Consider the following 20013-nt stretch of genomic DNA (forward strand, 5'->3'; position numbering starts at 1 on the left):
TTTGTTCTAGTTTTGAGAAGAATGCTGGTGCAACATTGATGGGGACTGCATTGAATGTATAAATTGCTTTGGGTAGTAATGACATTTTCACAATGTTTATTCTTCCAATCCATGAGCACGGAATGTTTTTCCTTTTCCTGGTGTCTTCTTCAATTTCCTTCATAAGTCTTCTATACTTCTAAGCATACAGGTCTTTTACTTCTTTGGTTAGGTTTATTCCTAGGTATTTTATGGGTTTTTGAGAAATTGTGAATGGGATCTGTTTTTTTGATTTCTCTTTCTGGTGCTTCATTTTTGGTGTATAAGAATGCAACTGATTTCTGTACATTGACTTTGTACCCTGCTACTTTCCTGAATCCATTGATCAGTCCTATAAGGCTTCTGGTGGAGTCGATCAGATTTTCCATGTAGAGTATCTTGTCATCTGTGAAAAGGAAAAGTTTGACATCTTCTTTGCGGATTCTGATTCCTTTTATTTTCTTTTGTTGTCTGATTGCTGATGCTTGGACTTCCAACACTGTGTTAAACAACAGTGGTGAGAGTTGACATCCCTGTCATGTCCCTGATTTCAGGGGGAAAGCTCTCAGTTTTTCCCCATTGAGGAGAACAATGGCTGTGGGCTTTTCTTAAATGGCTTTTTATGATGTTTAAGTTCCCTTTATCCCAACTTTCTCGATGCTTTTTCTGCATCTATTGACAGTATCATATGGACTTTTTCTTTTCTTTTGTTAATGTGATGTATCACATAGATGGATTTGTGAGTATTGAAGCAGCCTTGTAACCCAGGAATAAATCCCACTTGATCATAATGGATAATATTTTTCTATGCGGTTGAATTCTGTTTGCCAATATCTTGTTGAGTATTTTTGCATCCGTATTCATTAAGGATATTGGCCTGTAGTTCTCTTTTTATGTTGGGTCTCTGCCTGGCTTAGGAATCAAAGTGATATGTGCTTCGTAGAATGAGTCCAGTAGTATTCTTTCATTTCTATTTTTTGGAATAGCTTGAGAAGGATCGGTGTTAACTCTGCCTTAAACGTCTGGTAGAATTCCCCTGGGAATTCATCCAGCCCTGGGCTTTTATTCATTGGGAGTATTTTGATAACTGATTTGATTTCTTCCCTGGTTATGGGTCTGTTCAGATTTTCTATCTCTTCTCATTTGAATTTTGGTAGTGTGTGTATGTTTAGGGATTTGTCCATTTTTTCTAGATTGTCCAGTTTGTTGGCATATAATTTTTCATAGTAGTCTCTGATGATTGTATTTCTGAGGGATCTGTTGTAATAGATCCATTTTCCTTCAATATTCTGTGTATTTGAATGTTCTCTCTTTTCTTTCTGAGGAGCCTCCCTAGAGGTTTATCAATTTTGTTTATTTTTTCAAAAAACCAACTCTTGGTTTCATTGATCTGTTCAATTGTTTTTGTTGATTCTGTCTTGTATTATTTCTTTTCTTTTGCTAGATTTAGGGTATTCTTGCTGCTTCCTTCCTAATTTCCTTAGATGCTCTGTTAGGTTTTGAGATTGTGCTTTCTCTAGTTTGTTGAAATAAGCCTGGATTGCAATGAACTTTCCTCTTAAGACTGCCTTTGCTGTGTCCCAGAGTTTGAATTGTTGTCATTTGTCTCCATATATTTTTTAATTTCCTCTCTAATTGCGTGGTTCACCCAATCATTCTTTACTAGGGTAGTTTTTAACCTCCACATTTTTGGAAAACTTCTTTTTTGGACTTCTTCCTGTGATTAATTTAGAGTTTCATAGCATTGTGATCTGAAAGTGTGTATGGTATGATCTCAATTCTTTTGTATTTAAGGAGGGGTATTTTATGACCCAGTATGTGATCAATCTTGGAGAATGTGCCATGTTCACTCGAGAAGAAAGTGGATTCCCTAGCTTCAGGATGCAGAGTTCTAAATATACCTATTAATTCCATATGCTCCAGTGTGCCATTCCGGTCCATTGTTTCTTTAGTGATTTTCTGTCTGGTTGAACTATCCATTGTTGTAAGTGGGGTATTAAAGTCCCCTGCAATTAGCACATTCTTATCAAAAAGTTTGCTTCTGTTTGTGATTAATTGTTTTATGGATTTGGGAGCCCCCGAATTTGGCGCATAAAAGTTTATAATTGTTTGCTCTTCCTGATGTAGAGACCCTGTAATTATTATATAATGTCTTTCTTTATCTTTTGTTACTGCCTTTATTTTAAAGTCGTTTGTCCAATATTAGTATGGCTACTTCAGCTTTCTTTTGGCTTCCAGTCGCATGGTAGATATTTCTCCATCCCCTTACTTTCAGTCTGAAGGTGTCTTCAGGTTTAAGGTGAGTCTCTTGTAGACAGCAATTAGATGGGTTTTGGTTTTTGATCCATTCTGATACCCTGTGTCGTTAGACTGGAGCATTCAGTCCATTGACATTCAGTGTTATTATTGAAAAATGTGGGTTTAGATTCATTGTGTTCCCTGTAGAGTGCAAGTTTGTAATGATTTCTCTGGTACCTTTATTCTTTGCTACATTTCCCTTATAGAATCCCTCTTAAGATTTCTTGTACGGCTTGTTTGGTGGTGATGAATTCTCCCAACTTTTGTTTATTTGGGAAAACCTTTATCTCTCCTAGTTTGAATGACAGGCTCACTGGATAAAGAATTCTTGGCTGCACATTCTTCCTGTTCATCATATTGAAGATTTCCTGCCATTCTTTTCTTGCCTGCCTATCATCAGATAGGTCTGTAACTACTCTGATAGGTTTCCCTTTGTATGTTAAGGCCCTTTTCTCACTAGCTGCTTTCAGTAGTCTCTCTTTATCTTTATATTTTGCCAGTTTCACTGTGATATGTCGTGCTGAAGATCGGTTTATGTTACGTCTTATAGGAGTTTGGTATGTCTCTTGAATTTCAATGTTTTTCCCTTTCCCCGATTGGGGAAATTTTCATGTATAATTTGATCCAGCACCCCTTTAATAACTCTGTCTTTGTCTTCCTCTTCAGGAACTCCTATGATAGAGACATTGTTCCATTTTATTGTATCACTCGGGTCTTTGATTCTCCTTTTGTGCTCCTGAATCACATTCTCTTTCTTTTTCTCGGCTTCCTCTTTTGCTATAACTGTGTCTTCTAATTCACCTTTTCTCTCTGCTTCCATCCGTGCAGTGGCAGCCTCCATTTTATTATTCATCTCATTTATAGTCTTTTTTTTTTAACTCATCACAGCTATTTTGAAGGTTCCTAGTCTTTGTGTCAATATCTCCTCTGATGGCTTCTATGCTTATTTCAAGCCCAGAAATTAATTTTATGACAATCATTCTGAATTCTTGTTGAGTTATGTTGCTTATGTCTGTTTTGAGCAGTTCTGTAGCTGTGATTTCTTCCTGGAGTTTCTTTAGAAGAGAGTTCTTTCATTTCATCATTTTGGCTAGCTTTCTGTCTCTTGTCCATTTTAAGAGCTCATTCTGCTCTGTGCAGAATAGTATTCTTCTATATAAGGAGGTTCTTTGTGTGTCTAGGTTCTGTCGTTTCAGGAGATGTTCTTTTAATGGTTTCTCTCAGTTTCTCTCATTATGCCTCTGATTAATTTATTTCCCTACTCAGCGATATTTGGGACTTTCCACTATGTGTGCTTTGGTTTGTTTCTTGAGGTAGCCCTGAAAAGGTAAATGGACAGACAAACACACAGAGAACACAAGCACACAAATGTACTGATAGAACAAATAAAGAAGCAAACCAAAATGGGAAAGAAAAAAAGGAACAGGAAATAAAAGAGAGGGGAAAAAAAGAAAAGAAAAAAAAACTAAAAAAAAAAAAGCAGGCGGGGAGTGTGGGGGGCAGTGAGAGTCAGAGATAAAGGACAGTCTGAGGGCTTAAAACCTGCAGGGGGGAGGGAGAGATAAGGATGAGTTAAAGGAAAAACTATCCTGATGGTAAAAGTTGATCTAAGCTCAGCAGTTTCTAAATGACGGTCTTTCCCAGATTCCAGGGGGAAAGGGAGAAAAGAAGGAAAAAGGAAAATAGTAAAAAGAAGACAGGAGAAAAAAATTAAAGAGTAAATATATTAAGAGAAAAACCAATTAACGGTAATAAACAAAGGCACAGCAGCTCTCCAGTGCAGATGGGCTTGGCTTGGTGTAGGTAGGTCAGGTCTCAGGTACTGCTCTGAGGCCCTGCCTTGGTGGATACGGGGAGAAGAATGGCGGCGGGCATGCCAAGTCCCCTCAGACCATGCGTTGCCAGCTGCTTTCTTGAATCCAACCTTCTTGTGCCTCGGGCGGGTCTAGTTGTTTCTGTTTTTTAAGTTCTTCCCGGTTTCTAAGTCCTTGCCCATGCACTCAATATTGCCACCACAGTTAAAATCTCCTGTAAGGGGGTGGCTTTCTGGTCGGGATTGAATAGGGGGATTGTGAAGTCAGTTTTTTCCTCTGGCTCTGCCTGAAGTCTGTGAGCTACAGCCCAAAGGAGAACAACCCTGCTGAGGGGAATGGATCTCTCTTTTCACGCTCAGTGGCTCTCAGTCCCAGGCTAAATCTCTCCTCTCCAGGGATTACACTATGAGTAATTCAGTCTCTACTTCTCTTCACCTGGTCTCTCTGCTGCCTTGTCCAGTGGTGCTGCTTGCAGCTGTGAAGGTCAGTGTTCCTCTGAATACCCTGCTGCCCCGTGTGCACGGCTGTCAACGGAACTGTGTGCCTACAGACATGCAGGTTTCTGCAGGCCAAGCCCCAAGCATCTGGGCGCCATATCTTCTGGCCCAGTGCTCCCTCCCCTAAAGTCACCGGTCCCAGCTTGCACTCACTCACTCAGGCAACAATGAGACTGCTGTTCATAAGGGGTCTGTCTGCACACCTCCGTTCTTGGAGATCAGAAAGCTCTGGCTTTTTAATTCTCTGTTTGACAATTTTGGGTGGACAGACATAATGGGGTTCGTTACTTCTCCACCATCTTGCCCAACACATAATCCGAGAAATGACATTTTAAAGTCATTTTATAAGAGTGGACTCTTCTGTTGTTAATCTGGTAGGTTGGGGTCTAGGTAAAGGGAGCTAGGATTAAAAGCATCTTGGAAAGAGGAATATACGTGAAAATATGTGGAAAATTCAAGTAGTACGTAGGCAACAGTCAATGCGTAGAAAGGGTGGGAGAATGGAAGAGTGAGGGGAAGCTAAAGTACAGAAAGCAGACTCCACTCTAAGTCTGTGGCGTTTCTGGGGCACCTGGCTCACCACTGTTGTTTAACATAGTGCTGGAAGTCCTAGTATCAGAAATCAGACAACAAAAGGAAATAAAAGGCATCAGAATTGGCAAAGAAGAAGTCAAACTTTCACTTTTTGCAGATGACATGTTACTCTACATGGAAAACCCGATTGACTACACCAGAAACCTTCTAGAACTGATCGATGAATTCAGTAAAGTTGCAGGGTACAAAATCAATGTACAGAAATCAGTTGCATTCCTATACATCAATAATGAAGCAGCCGAAAGAGAAATCAAGAAACTGATCCCATTCACGATTGCACGAAAAACCATCAAATACCTAGGAATAAACCTAACCAAGGTTATAAAAGACCTATATGATGAAAAACCTATAGAAAACTTATGAAAGAGATTGAAGAAGACACCAGGAAATGGAAAAACATTCTCTGTTCATGATCGGAAGAATAAACATTGTGAAAATGTCATTACTACCCAAAGCAACCTACACATTCAATGCAATCCCCATCAAAATTGCACCAACATTCTTCTCGAAGCAAGAACAAGCTATCTTCAAATTCGTATGGAACTCCCAAAAAACCCCGAATAGCCAAGGTAATATTGAAGAAGAAACCCAAAACGGGAAGCATCACAATCCCAGACTTTAGCCTCTACTATAAAGGTGTCATCATCAAGTCAGTATGGTATTGGCACAAAAACAGACACATAGGCCAGTGGAATAGAATAGAGAACCCAGAACTGGGCCCACAAATGTACAACCAATTAATTTTTGACAAAGCAGGAAAGAATATCCAACAGAAAAAAGACAGCTTGTTCAACAGGTGGTGTTGGGAGAGCTCAACAGCAACATGCAGAAGAATGAAACTAGACCACTTTCTTACACCATACACAAAAATAAACTCAAAATGGCTGAAGGACCTCAATGTGAGACAGAAAACCATCAAAACCCTCGAGGAGAAAGTAGGAAACAACCTCCTTGACCTCAACCGCAGCAAGTTCCTACTGGACACATCATCAAAAGCAAAGGAAATGAAAGCAAAAATGAACTATTGGGACCTCATCAAGATAAAAAGCTTCCTCACTGCAAAGGAAACAATCATGAAAACTAATAGGTAACTAATGGAATGGGAAAATATAGTTGCAAATGACACATCAGATAAAGGGCTAGTATCTAAAATCTACAAGAACTCACCAAACTTCACACCCAAAAAACAAATAACCCAGTGAAGAAATGGGCCAAAGACATGAAGAGACACTTCTCTAAAGAGGACATCCAGATGGCCTACAGGCACATGAAATGATGCTCAACATCAATCATCATCAGGGAAATATAAATCAAAACCACACTGAGATACCACCTCACACCAGTCAGAGTGGCTAAAATGAACAAACCAGGAGACTATAGATGATGGCGAGGATGTGGAGAAATGTGCACCTTCCTACACTGTTGGTGGGAATGTAAACTGGTAAACAATGTGGAGGTTCCTCAAAAAACTATCAATAGACCTCCCCTATGACCCAGCAATAGCACTGCTAGGGATTTACCCAAGGGATACAGAAATGCTGATGCATAGGGGCACATGTACCCCAATGTTCATAGCAGCACTGTCAACAATAGCCAAATCATGGAGAGAGCCTAAATGTCCATCACCTGATGAATGGATAAAGAAGATGTGGTATATATATACAATGGGATATTACATGGCAATGAGAAAGAATGAAATATGGTCATTTGTCACAAAATGGATGGACCTAGAGGGTGTCATGCTAAGCGAAATAAGTCAGGTGGAGAAGGACAGATACCATATGTTTGCACTCATAGGTCTAACAGGAGAAACCTAATGGAGGACCAGGGGGAGGGAAAGGGGGAAAGAGAGTTGGGGGAGAGAGAGGGACACAAAACCTGAGAGACTATTGAATACCGAAAACGAAGCAAGGGTTGAAGTGGGGGGGAGGGGAAAACAGGTGGTGGTAATGAAGGAGGGCACTTGTGGGGAAGAGCACTGGGTGTTATATGGAAACCAATCTGACAATAAACTATTTTTAAAAATTGAACAAAAGGACAATAAAATACACAAGTATAAATCTAACCAATGAGATGAAATTGTTATAAAAACTCTAAATCACTAATGAAAGAATTTGGAAATGACATAAAGAAATCAAAAGACATCCCATGCTCATGAATTAAAGAAAAAATATTGTTAGAATATCTATACTACCCAAAGCAATGTACACATTGAATGTAATCTGTATCAAAATACCACCAGCAGTTTTTACAGAACAAGAACAAATAATGCTAAAATTTATATGGGACCACGAAAGACTCAGTATAGCCAAAACAAATTTGAAAAAGAAAAGCATTGCTGGAGGCATCACAATTCTGGACATCAAATTATATTACAAAGCTCTGATCAAAACAGTATTCTACTGGTATAAAAATAGACATGTAGATAAATGAAAGAGGATAGAAAACCTAGAAATGGACCCAAAACTATATTGTCAGTTAATCTTCAATAAAGTAGGAAAGAATGATCATGGGGAAAAAGATAGTCTCTACAATAAACGATGTTGAAAAAACTAGACAGCAACATGTGAAAGAATGGAACTGGGCCACTTTCTTACACCATACACAAAAATAAATTCAAAATGGATTAAAGACCTACGTGTGAAACCTCAAACAATAAAAATTCTAGAAGAGAAGACAGACAGCAACTTCCTTGACATTAACCATAATCTCTTTTTTCTGGATGTCTCCTGAAGCAAGGAAAACAAAAGCAACCATAAACTACTGTTACTTCATCAAGCCAAAAGCTCCTGCATATGAAGAAAACAATCAACAAAACTAAAAGGTAACCTATAGAATGAGAGAAGATATTTGCAAATGACATATCTGACAAAGGGTTAGTATGCAAAATATATAATGAACTTATAAAGCTCAATATCCAAGAAACTAATAATCTAATAAAAAATGGGCAGAAGACATGAATAGACATTTTTCCAAAGAAGACATGCAGATGGCCACCAGGCACCAGAAAAAAGATGCTCAACATCACTCAGCATCCAGAAAATGCAAATCAAAACCACAATGAGATATCACCTCACACCTATCAGAATGGCTAAAATCAACAACACAATAAAAAACGGGTATTGGTGAGGATGTGGAGAAAGGGAAACCCTCTTACACTATTGGTGGGAATAAAAACTGGTACAATCACTGTGGAAACAGTATGGAGGCTCTTCAAAAAGTTAAAAATGGAACTAGTCTATGATTTGGCAACTGCTCTGCTAGGAATTTACATGAAGGATACAAAAATACTGATTTGAAGAGGCACAAACACCTCAGTGTTCATTGCAGCATTATCAATAATAGCCAAAACATGGAAAGAACCCAATGTCCATTAACTGATTAATGAAAAAAAAGATTGGTGTACACACACACACACACACACACACATTTATATGTATGAATATTGCTCAGCCAGGACATGATCTCATGGTTCATGGATTCAATCCCCATGTTGTGGTCTGTGCTGAGCTCTGAGCCTGGAGCCTGCTTTGGAATCTGTGTCTCCCTCTCTTTCTGCCCCTCCCAGGCTTTCACTCTGTCTCTCTTTGTCTCCTAAAAAAATAAATAAACGTTAACAAATGTGATGGACTATTACTTGGTGATAAAAAGAATGACATCTTCCATTTTCAATAACATGAATGGAATTAGAGTGTATTATGCTAAGCAAACTAAGTCAGTCAGAAAAAGACAAATATATGATTTCACTCATATGTGGAATTTATGAAACACAACAGATAAACATATGGGAAAGGAAGGAAAAATAAGATAAAAATAGAGAGGGAGAGAAACCATAAGAGATTCTTAAATACAGAGAAGAAATTGAGGGTTCCTAGAGGAGAGAGGTGGGTGGGAGATGGGATAAATGGGTGATAGGCATTAAAAAGGGCACTTGTTGGGATGAACCCTGGGTGTCATATGTAAGTGATGAATCACTGGGTTCTACTCCTGAATCCAATACTACATTGTATGTTAACTAACTTGAATTTAAATAAATAAATTTTGGGGCACCTGGGTGGCTCAGTCGGTTAAGCATCCTACGTCAGCTCAGGTCATGATCTCACAGTTTGTGGGTTCGAGCCCCTCGTCAGGCTCTGTGCTGACAGCTAGCTCAGAGCCTGGAGCCTGTTTCAGATTCTGTACCTCCCTCTCTCTCTGCCCCTGCCCTGTTCATGCTGTCTCTCTCTGTTTCTCAAAAATAAATAAAAAAACATTTAAAAATTTTTTAAAAATAAATTTAAAAAACTCCCTCCCCCACACACATACACACAAAAGAAAATGTGGTATATACTGTTGATTGAGAAAAGAGGCAGAGTTGAAATAAAACAGAAGCATTTATTTGGGGGCCTCAGAAATATAATTTGGGGAGCACATTTTGGTTATCAATCCAAATTGTGTCCCACTAAGGAACAAAGAGAGTTTCAAAGACAAAAAAAATTCTTGTATATGTTGTTTACAAAGAATTTTGATTGGTGTTGCTAGCAGAAATTTAATATTGGCTAATCAAAAATGATTGCTATAGCTATCACTCAGCAATTGTCTGTTACTGTAGAATGTTGCTGATGTTCTTACAGAATCCTTGGAATATTTGCAGTTTTACTCAGTTCAGGATTTCATGATTCCACCCAGGGAGGATGTGCAAAAGGCTCACCTTCTTAATGGCCTCCTGGCTTAATTTTAAAACCCGTCGACATAAAGGACTCCATTTCATTTCGCCTTTCACAATACATACAATGTAATGTTAGTCAGTCTTAAAAAATAAAGATTCTGCAATATACTACCACATGGGTGAACCTTTAGGACAATAAGCTTAGTATAAGAATTCCATCACAGACACAATTTGTGCATCATTCCATTTATATGAGGTACCTAAAATAGTCAAAGTCATAAAATGAAAGAATGGAATGCCAGAGGCTGCAGGGAGAGAGAAATGGGGAGTCACTAATGGTACATAAAGTTCCACTCAAGTAAGATGAATTAGGTACAGAAGTCTGTAATATTGCACTTATATCAGCAATGATGCTCAGTTAAAAAATTGTTAGGAGAGTAGATCAAATGTGTTCTTGTCACAATAAAGAAATGAAAATGAAAGTTGCATACTGCTTTATATGGAAGGCAAGTCCAGTATTATTTAAATGTTATACTAAATATTTTAAATAAAATACTTCCTTTTATAAGCCACATTACCTTCTATAGAACATTTATTAACTAAAAGTGATTTTCTTATGTTGTTTTACTTAGAGGAAGATTCACATGCATTCATAGATTATTTATATGTCTGTATCCTTCCATACCTGGAACTCTAGGAATATTGGAAGGGAGTGTCTAAATGGAAATACTTATAGATATTATATAAGAACACACCATGAAGTAATAAAAGTAATATTATTATTACAATGGGGTAAGTTAATATACTTTCACATAAAGCTAGGCATACAAAGCTTTCCTATAGGATCAACAAGTCCACTTAGCAAAAACGGAATGATAGCTCATTCCTAGAAATCCCATTCCTCTACCTTAGAACCATATTTTTTAAACCACATTTTAGTTATGTACATGAATTATATCTGAAGATGAAGTCATAAGAAATGGAATATGAGAATAGAGAAACAGCTACAATCTTTCAATGTGACACATGTTGAACATAAGAAGATGAAAATGACATGCCTGACCTTAAAATGCAATAGTCCTTTTTTATAGATCTTCTGTTTGTGTTATTAATATCAATCAAATATTTCATGAATATATTTTAGCATCTATGAAATTTGATTAAAATTTAATGTAGCTTTAGTTCTTCCCTAAGTATGAATGAATTTAAATGGGCAACTATCTGTGAAATTATGATTTTACTTGTTAATTGTTCATGATCTTTATATGAAGAGAAGTTACTTTTTCTTTGTTCTAAAAACTGACAGATTATATTAACTTCATGATAATTTTATCACTTACATATTCCAAATACAGCATTATTAATGATAAGAAGTACAGGAGTGTGTATATACACACCTCTGAAAATTTATTACTTCCAGAATACCCTTCTATAAAATTAGGCTAAAAATGATAGCTTAATGAACAGTGATATTATAGAAATTAAAAACATTTATAAGTTATGATATTGAAATATGAAAAAGGTGTTATTAGTCATTGGAAACTGTCTAAGGAAAGTAAGTTATGAAACCAGAATAATGGATACAGAATGCTTATCTTTCCTCATAGTGTGTAAGCATATTAATTCCTCAGAAAAATAGATGAAATGTATTTTATTCTCTTTTAAATATGACTTATTGCCAAAATGGCTTATATATAACACCAATGCTCATCCCAACATGTGCCCTCCTCAATGACCATCACCCATTTTCTCCTCTCTTCCATGCCCTCATTAAGCCTCAGTTTGTTCACTGTATTTAAGAGAGTCTTGTGGTTTGCCTCCCTTCCTCTCTGTTTGTAACTATTTTTTCCCCTTGCCTTCCCCCATGGTCTTATGTTAAGTTTCTCAAGTTCCACATGAGTTAAAACATGATATTTGTCCTTCACTGACTTACTTATTTCACTCACCATAATACCTTCCAGTTCCATCCACATTGCTGCAAATTGTATGATTTCATTCTTTCTCATTGCCAAGTAGTATTCCATTGTATATACAAACCACATCTTTATCCATTCACTAGTTGATGGACATTTATGCTCTTTCCATAATTTGGCTATTGTTGAAAGTGCTGCTATAAACATTGGGGTACATGTGCCCCTATGAATCCGCACTTCTATATCCCTTCGATAAATTCCTAGTAGTGCTATTGCTGGGACATAGGGTAGTTCTATTTTTAATCTTATGAGGAACTTCCACAATGTTGTCCAGAGGGGCTGTACCAGTTTGCGTTCCCACCAAATGTGCAAGAGGGTTCCTGTTTCTCCGCATACTCACCAGCATCTGAACCTTTCTGAGTTGTTCATTTAAGTTACTCTGACTGGTGTGAGATGATATCTCAGTGTGGTTTTGATTTATATTCCCTAATGATGAGTGACATTGAGCATCTTTTCATGTCTGTTGGTCTTCTGTATGTCTTCTTTGGAAAAGTTTCTATTCATATCTTCTGCCCATTCTTCACTGGATTGTTTTTGGGTGTTGAGTTTTGTAAGTTCTTTATAGATTTTTGATACTAACCCTTTAACCAATATGTCATTTGCAAATATCTTTTCCCATTCCATTGGTTGCCTTGTAGTTTTATAGATACTTTCCTTTGCATTACAGAAGCTTTTAATCTTGATGAGGTCCCAATAGTTCATTTTTGCTTTACTTCCCTTGCCTTTGAGGATGTGTTGAGCCAGAAATTGCAGCAGCTGAGATCAAAGAGGCTTTTGCCTGCTTTCTCCTGTAGGATTTTGATGGTTTCCTGACACACATTTAAGTCTTTCATCCATTTTGGTTTATTTTTCTGTAAGGTGTAAGAAAGTGGTCTATTTTCATTCTTCTGCATGTTGCTGTCCAGTTCTCCTAGTATCATTTGCTAAAGAGACTGTCTTTTTTCAATTGGATGCTCTGTCCTGCTTTGTCAAAGATTATTTGGCCATGCATTTGTGGGTCCAATTCTGTGTTCTCTATTCTATTCCATTAGTCTATGTATCTGTTTTTGTGCCAATCTCATACTATCTTGATGATTACAGCTTTGTAGTGGAAGCTAAAGAGTGGGATTGTGATGCCTCCTGCTTTGTTTTTCTTTTTCAATATTACTTTGGATATTTGGAGTCTTTTGTGGTTCCACAAAAATTTTAAGATTGTTCTCCCTTTGAGAAGAATGCTGGTGCAATTTTGGTTGGGATTGCTTTGAATATGTAGATTGCTTTGGGTAGTATTGACATTATAACAATATTTTTTCTTCCAATCCGTAAGCATGGAATGTTTTTCCATTTCATTGAGGCTTCTTCAATTTTCTTCCTAAGCTTTCTACAATTTCCAGTATACAGGGTTTTTACATCTTTGGTTAGGTTTATTCCTAGGTATTTTATGATTTTTGGTGCAATGGTAAATGGGATCAGTTTCTTTAATATTCTTTCTGCTGTCTCATTGTTGGTGTATAAAAATGCAACCGATTTCTATACACTGATTTTGTACACTGCAACTTTGCTGAATCCATGGATCAGTTCTAGCAATCTTTTGGAGGAGTCTTTTGGGTTTTTCATGTAGAGTATCATGTCATCTGAAAAAAGTTAATGTTCAACTTCTTTGCCAAATCTGATGCCTTTTATTTCCTATTGTTGTCTGATTGCTGATGCTAGGACTTCCAACCTTATGTTAAACAACAGTGGTGAGAGTAGACATTCCTGTCATGTTCCTGATCTCACGGGGAATGCTCTCAGTTTATCCCCTTTGAGGATGATATTAGCTGTGGGCTTTTCTTTTCTTTTCTTTTTTTATTTTTTATGTCTTTATTTTATTTTGAGAGACAGAGACAGAGGGTGAGCTGGGGAGGGGCAGAGAGTGGGAGACACAGAATCTGAAGGAGGCTCCAGGCTCTGAGCTGTTAGCACAGAACTTGTCGTGGAGCTTGAGCCCATGGACTGTGAGATCAGGACCTGGGCTAAAGTCGGATGCTTAACCGACTGAGCCACCCAGATACCCCAGCTGTGGGCTTTTCATATATGACTTTTATGATGTTTAAGTTATGTTGTTCCTTCTATCCCAACTTTCTTGAGGGTTTTTATTAAGGAAGGATGCCGTATTTTGTCAAATGTTTTTTCTGCATCTATTGACAGAATCATATGGTTCTTATTCTTTCTTTTATTAATGTGATGTGTCACAGTGATTGATTTGTGAATATTGAACCAGCCCTGCAGCCCAAGAATGAATCCGACTTGTTCATGGTGAATATTCTTCTTATATGCATTTAATTAAATTTGCTAGTATTTTATTGAGGATTTTTGCATCCATATTTATCAGGGATATTTGTCTGTAATTCTCCTTTTTATGGAGGTCTCTGTCTGGTTTGGGAATCAAAGTAATACGGGTTTCATAGAATGAGTCCAGAAGTTTTCCTTCCATTTCTACTTTTTGGAACAGCTTCAGGACGATAGGTATTAATTCTGCTTTAAATGTCTGGTAGAATTTCCCTGAGAAGCCATTGGCCCAGGACTCTTATTTGTTGGTTGGTTTTTGATAACTGATTCAATTTCTTCAATAGTTATAGGTCTGTTAAATTTTTCTATTTTTTCTTCTTTGAGTTTTGGTACTGTGTAGGTGTCTAGGAATTTGTTCATTTCTTCCAGGTTGTCCAGTTTGTTGGCATATGATTTTTCATGGTATTCTCTGATAATTCTTGTATTTCTGAGGGATTAGTTGTGACAAACCCATTTTCATTCGTGATTTTATCTATTTGGGTCCTCTTTTCTTTATGAGAATTCTAGTTTATCAATTTTGTTTGTTTTTCAAAAAAGCTAACTCTTAGTTTCGTTGACCTGTTCTACTGGGTTTTTAAAAATTCTATATTGTTTATTTCTGTTCTATATTTATTATTTCTCATTTTCTTCTGGGTTTTAGGTTTCTTTGGTTTTCTACTTCTAGTTCCTTTCGGTGTGTTATTAGATTTTATATTTGGGATTTTTATTTTTTCTTGAGATAGGCCTGGATTGCAATGTATTTTCCTCTTAGGACTGCCTTTGCTGCATCACAGAAGTTTGTATTGCTGTGTTTTAATTTTCATTTGTTTCCATATATTTTCAAATGTCTTCTTTAATTGCCTGGTTGACCAGTCATTTTTAGTAGGATATTCTTTAAGCTCCATGCATTTGGAGGGTTTCCAAACTTTTTCTTGTGGTTTCATAGCATTTTGATCTGAATGCATGCATGGTATGTTCTCAATTCTTTTATAGTTATTGAGGGCTGCTTTGTGACCTAATATGTGATCCATCTTGGAGAATGTTCCATGCACACATGAGAAGAATGTGTATTCTGCTGCTTTAGGATGAAAAGCTCTAAATATATCTGTCAAGTCCATCTGGTCCAGTGTATCATTCATGGACATTGTTTGTTGATTTTCTGTCTAGATGATCTATCCATTGCTGTAGGTAGAATATTAAGGTCCCCTGCAATTATCACATTCTTACCAATAAGATTGCTTATGTTTGTGATTAATTGTTATATATTTGGATTCTACAGAATTCAGTCCATAGACATTTATAATTGTTAGCTCTTCTTGATGGATAGACCCCATAATTATGATATAATGCCCTTCTTCATCTCTTGTTACAGCCTTTAGTTTAAAATCTAGTTTGTCTGATATAAGTATGGCTACTCCAGCTTTCTTTTGACTTCCAGTAGCATGATAGATAGTTCTCCATTCTCCTACTTTGAATCTGAAGGTATCCTCAGGTCAAAAATGAGTCTCTTGTAGACAGCAAATAGATGGGTCTAGTTTTTTAATCCATTGTGATACGCTATGTCTTTTGATTAGAGCATTTAGTCCAGTTACATTAGGTGTTATTATTGAAAAATATGGGTTTAGAGTTATTGTGTTTTCTGTAGGTTTCATGCTTGTAGTGATGTCTCTGGTACTTTGCGGTCCTTGCAATATTTCACTCAGAGTTCCCCTTAGTATCTCTTGTAGGGTGGTTTATAGTGATGAATTCTTTCAGTTTTTGTTTGTTTTGGATAATATTTATTTATCCTTCTATTCTGAACGAGAAGTTTGTTGCATAAAGGATTCTTGGCTGAATATTTCTCCTTTTCATCACATTGAAGATTTCCTGCCATTACTTTCTGGGCTGCTATGTTTCAGTAGATAGGTCTGCTACTACCCTGTGTCTACATACTCTTGTATGTTAGGGTCTTTTTATCCCTAGCTGCTTTCAGAATTCTCTCTTTATCTTTGTATTTTTTCAGGTTCCCTATGATATGTCATGCAGAAGATCAATTCAAGTAACATCTGAATTGAGGTCTCTGTCTCCTAAATTTCAATGTCTGTTTCCTTCCCCAGATTGGGGAAGGTGTTATCTATGATTTGTTCACTTTCAGGCCCTTTCTCACTCTTTTCTTCTTATGGAACTTCTATGATTCAGATATTGTTCCATTTCATTGAATCATGTAGTTCTCTAATTGTCCTCTCATAATCCAGAATTTTTAATCTTTTTCTCAACTTCATCTTTTCCCATAATTTTATCTTCTATTTCACCTATTCTCCCCTCTGTCTCTTCAATCCTCACTGTCATTGCATCTAGTTTATTTTGCATGTCATTACAGCATGTTTTTATTTCATCACAAGTATTTTTCAGTTCCTTGATCTCTACAGCAATAGATTCTCTGTTGTCTTCTAAACTTTTTTAAAGCCCAGCAATTAATCTTAAGACTATTAATCCAAGATCTTGTTAAGTTATATTGTTTATGTCTTTTTGAGCAATTTTTTAGCTGTCATTTCTTCCTGGAATTTATTTTGAGGAAAATTCTTCCATTTCATCATTTTGACTAGTTTTCTGTTCCTTATGCATTTAAAAAGTTGTAATGTGCCATGCACCTGCAAGCACTACTTTATTAAAGTGGAGTCAGTCATACACTACCCAGGGCCTGGTCTTTCAGGAGGTGTTTTTTGAGTGTGTTACTTGCTTTCTGTTGTTGTGACTTTGGCAATTTATCTCCCTACTTGTAGTGATGTTTTGGGGCCTCCACCAGGCATGCTTTGATATGTTTGTTAGGGGAGCACTGGAAAGGAAAACAAACCAACAAACAAAAAGTAAATAAAAAACAAAAACAAACACACAAACAAAAACCCCATAAACAAAAAGCCAGAAACATCAGCTACAAATAAACAACAGGGTGGAGGCGGTGTTGATGGTAGAGGTTTATCCAGTACAAAGAGAGAAATGACAGGGGTGGGGGGAAAAGAAAAAAATAAAAATCGACCAGCCAGAGAAACCATAAGGCTTAATCCAGAAAGAGAAAGAAAAACAAAGAAGGAAATGGGAGAAAGAAAAGAAGATAAAATTGTCCAGACAGAGAAACTATACACCTAATCCAGAGAGAGAGAGAGAAACGAAAATAAGGAAGGAGGTGGTGGGAAAAGAAAAGAGAATAAAATTGACCAAAGAAACTATACGGCTTAATCAAGAGAGGGTAAGGAAAATAAAGAAGGAAGCAGGGGAAAAGAAAAGAGAATAAAATTGACCAAAGAAACTATACGGCTTAATCAAGAGAGGGTAAGGAAAATAAAGAAGGAAGCAGGGGAAAAGAAGAGAAGATAAAATTGACCAAACTATATGGCTTAATCCAGAGAGAAAGGAAAATAAAGAAGGAAGTGTAGGACATCAAGAGAAAGGATTAAATATGCCTGTTTAAACAAACCAACAACCAGAGTAACCAGACTAAAGGAAGAAAAAGATAGGAGGAAGAAAAGGAAGAAAGAATATATCTATATAATAAGAAGTGTCCGAGTGAAAGAGAGGTCCCAAAGGCGTGGTGACAAAAGAATTAAGAAGCAGGGGGTTAAGACTCTTCAGGAGCTGAAGCACCAGTCTCTAGACTCAAGCCTCTTTTATTTTGCTACTTGTCTAATAACAACAAGCACATACAACATAGTATTTGGCATGTTGACAGGTCATGTAAGCGTAACATATTCCATACTGGGTCATGAGTACATCTGGCACCATACAAAACATTCTTATCCCTGGCCTGGCATCCATATGATGTACTTCTGGAGAGAATGAGCAGTCCTGGCAGCTTTCTAACCTGGGAATAGAACTGCTTTCAGTTCCCTGCTGCTCCATCCCTTTCCTTCAGGACATTCTTACAGTGCCTCCAGCTTCTTGTTCTCCAAAATCCGAGAATTAAATCAGGCAATGCAACTGCGCTGGTTTGGTAGAGGGGCTGTCTGGTTTGTAGGTGGCAATCCTGCTCCAGTAGATACGCAGTTACCAGGTGTGGAGCGGTGTGATTCGGTGTAGGCGGGTCTGCCTCCATTGTGAGTCCCCAGTCTGTTTCCTGAAGCTGCCCCACCCATGGCCCATTAGGTTGTCCTGGTAAATCCCTGGAAGCAACTCTGCCTCTTTTCCTCTTGGATTCTTGAAGTTCAAAGCCCTTCGGCCTCCACACGGCTTGATTTGAAAGAGGAGGGAACTTCGGATCCCCCTACTTCTCCACCATGTTGGCCCCTCCCTCCAACCTTTCACTTCTGAGGAACTGTGGCTTTGACCCACTCAGATCTTCTGGGGGACAGTATCGCTGAACAAAAACTGGGTGTTGGCATGTCCCCAGGAACTTCGAGAGATCGCAGTGCTGCTGGCGCTCAGAGACAGCGGCTGGGTGCCAGCCTGCCCCAGAAAACGTTTTCGCCATCTTGAAACAGCAGCGTTTTAGGGTTTATGGAAAATTACAACACACATCTGGTGTTGTTCCAACACCAGCGAATGTGGCTGTTCTCCAGAGTCACTGGGACCTTTGCCTGTGGGGTGGCTGCACAGCCTCTACCAAATGTCCTTCTTGCAGGGGAATAGCCATTCCCTGTGTGGCCTATGGACCCCTTGGACCTCGCTTTCTGCTCCGGAGTGTTTGCCCTTCCCACCAGAGCACCATCACATATGGAACTGTGGAGTTTCAGATTTTGAACTCCCCATTTCTAGTCTTAATGAAATTAAAACCCTCTCTTTTCTCCTTTGCCCCTTTTTTGTTCAGTCCCTGTGACTGTTTCCACTTTTCCACTTTCTAGCTGCTTTTGGGGGGTGATTTTCCTGCATTCTTCCCCCCATCCCCATCCTCTCTTCACAAGTAAAAGCAGCGCCCTGCCCTGTGTGGCTTCTCTCTCCCCTGGTTCACCTCTCCATGCTGCGTACCTGCTGAGTTCTGTGGTTCAGGTTGTGCAGATTGTTGTGTTAATCCTCAGATCAGTTTCCTAGGTGTGCAAGATGGTTCAGTGTTGATCTGGCTGCATTTCAGGGATGAGAGATGCAAAAGAAATTTCCATACTCTTCTGCCATCTTGGCTACTCTGTGAAATGTATTTTTATTCTAAATAGAATCTTGAAATGGTTGGAACCTCCTTAAAGTATAGAATGTTTTTACTCAAGTTATATTATTCTAAGTCCATTATATTACCCTAAAAGTATTTTGCACATTATTGAGGATGGCTGTGAAGTCAGATATATAAAGGGAGATAAGCAGAAATTATAAGTGGATCTTGGTATTTTATTCAATTAACTGTTCCTGATCTTTAATGTATCTTCTTATATGCACTCTGTGCTATACTTAACACTTGGTTCTATCCTTTATGTTGCTTGTAATCTCCTAAGGGAGATAAGGCATGTGACATTATTAGAAAATATAGAGAATATATCAGTTTTCTATTGCTGTTTGACAAATTATCATAGACTTAGTGGCTTAAAACAGCACCCATTTGTTAACTCATAGTTCTACAGGTTATAAGTTCAGGAAGGTTCAACTGGGTTCTTTGCTCAGTGTCAAAATCAAGGTTCTTATATGGAGGTCTTAGGGAGAATCTGTTTCAAAACTCATTCAGTTTGTTGAAATTTTAATTTCTTTGCAGTTTTAGCACTGCATTCTCATTTTCTTTGCTGGTTATCCATGGAGGCCCACTTTCAGCTTCTAGAGGTCATCCATATTCCTTTGTATATGGATATTTCCATTTCAAGCCAGCAACGGTGCATATAATTTTTCAGACTCTGAATAGCTCTGACTTCTACTACTAGTTGGAGGAGATTGTCCATATTGTATATTATTTTTCAATTTTTTTTACTTTCAACCTATTTGTGGCTTTGGGT

The 20013-nt window shown here is 37.7% G+C and overlaps 1 pseudogene; it reads right to left on the reverse strand.

The window, feature by feature from the left end:
- Positions 1–18575, reverse strand: part of LOC115283496 — a 26726-nt pseudogene extending 8151 nt beyond the window's left edge.
- Between the last annotated feature and the right edge of the window lie 1438 nt (positions 18576–20013).

This window comes from Suricata suricatta, chromosome X (assembly GCF_006229205.1).
Source record: "Suricata suricatta isolate VVHF042 chromosome X, meerkat_22Aug2017_6uvM2_HiC, whole genome shotgun sequence".
In the NCBI taxonomy this organism is placed as follows: domain Eukaryota; kingdom Metazoa; phylum Chordata; class Mammalia; order Carnivora; family Herpestidae; genus Suricata; species Suricata suricatta.